This window comes from Oncorhynchus keta, chromosome 18 (assembly GCF_023373465.1).
Source record: "Oncorhynchus keta strain PuntledgeMale-10-30-2019 chromosome 18, Oket_V2, whole genome shotgun sequence".
Classification (NCBI taxonomy): Eukaryota; Metazoa; Chordata; class Actinopteri; order Salmoniformes; family Salmonidae; genus Oncorhynchus; species Oncorhynchus keta.
This window is the reverse complement of record NC_068438.1, coordinates 41,552,887-41,554,790: the sequence shown is the minus strand read 5'-3', so window position 1 is coordinate 41,554,790 and position 1,904 is coordinate 41,552,887.

Genomic DNA, 1,904 nt, shown 5'->3' with positions numbered 1-1,904 from the left:
AGAATACTGACTGTTTCAGAATACTGACTGCTTCAGAATACTGACTGTTTCAGAATACTGACTGCTTCAGAGTAATGACTGTTTCAGAATACTGACTGCTTCAGAATACTGACTGCTTCAAAATACTGACTGTTTCAGAATACTGACTGTTTCAGAATACTGACTGCTTCAGAATAATGACTGTTTCAGAATACTGACTGCTTCAGAATACTGACTGTTTCCGAATACTGACTGTTTCAGAATAATGACTGTTTCAGAATACTGACTGCTTCAGAATACTGACTGTTTCAGAATAATGACTGTTTCAGAATAATGACTGTTTCAGAATACTGACTGTTTCAGAATACTGACTGCTTCAGAATACTGACTGTTTCAGAATACTGACTGTTTCAGAATACTGACTGCTTCAGAATAATGACTGTTTCAGAATACTGACTGTTTCAGAATACTGACTGTTTCAGAATACTGACTGCTTCAGAATACTGACTGTTTCAGAATACTGACTGCTTCAGAATAATGACTGTTTCAGAATACTGACTGCTTCAGAATACTGACTGTTTCAGAATACTGACTGTTTCAGAATAATGACTGTTTCTGAATACTGACTGCTTCAGACTACTGACTGCTTCAGAATACTGACTACTTCAGAATACTGACGGCTTCAGAATACTGACTGCTTCAGAATACTGACTGCTTCAGAATACTGACTGTTTCAGAATACTGACTGCTTCAGAATAATGACTGTTTCAGAATACTGACTGTTTCAGAATACTGACTGCTTCAGAATACTGACTGTTTCCGAATACTGACTGTTTCAGAATAATGACTGTTTCAGAATAATGACTGTTTCAGAATACTGACTGCTTCAGAATACTGACTGTTTCAGAATAATGACTGTTTCAGAATAATGACTGTTTCAGAATACTGACTGTTTCAGAATACTGACTGCTTCAGAATACTGACTGTTTCAGAATACGGACTGCTTCAGAATACTGACTGCTTCAGAATATTGACTGTTTCAGAATACTGACTGTTTCAGAATACTGACTGTTTCAGAATACTGACTGCTTCAGAATACTGACTGTTTTTTCTGAATACTGACTGCTTCAGAATACTGACTGCTTCAGAATACTGACTGTTTCAGAATACTGACTGTTTCAGAATACTGACTGTTTCAGAATACCGACTGCTTCAGAATACTGACTGCTTCAGAATACTGACTGTTTCAGAATACTGACTGTCTCAGAATACTGACTGTTTCAGAATACTGACTGCTTCAGAATACTGACTGTTTCAGAATACTGACTGCTTCAGAATACTGACTGTTTCAGAATACTGACTGTTTCAGAATACTGACTGCTTCAGAATACTGACTGTTTCAGAATACTGACTGCTTCAGAATAATGACTGTTTCAGAATACTGACTGCTTCAGAATACTGACTGCTTCAGAATACTGACTGTTTCAGAATACTGACTGTTTCAGAATACTGACTGCTTCAGAATACTGACTGTTTCAGAATACTGACTGCTTCAGAATAATGACTGTTTCAGAATACTGACTGCTTCAGAATACTGACTGCTTCAGAATACTGACTGTTTCAGAATACTGACTGTTTCAGAATAATGACTGTTTCAGAATACTGACTGCTTCAGAATACTGACTGTTTCAGAATAATGACTGTTTCAGAATAATGACTGTTTCAGAATACTGACTGTTTCAGAATACTGACTGCTTCAGAATACTGACTGTTTCAGAATACTGACTGTTTCAGAATACTGACTGCTTCAGAATAATGACTGTTTCAGAATACTGACTGCTTCAGAATACTGACTGCTTCAGAATACTGACTGTTTCCGAATACTGACTGTTTCAGAATAATGACTGTTTCAGAATACTGACTGC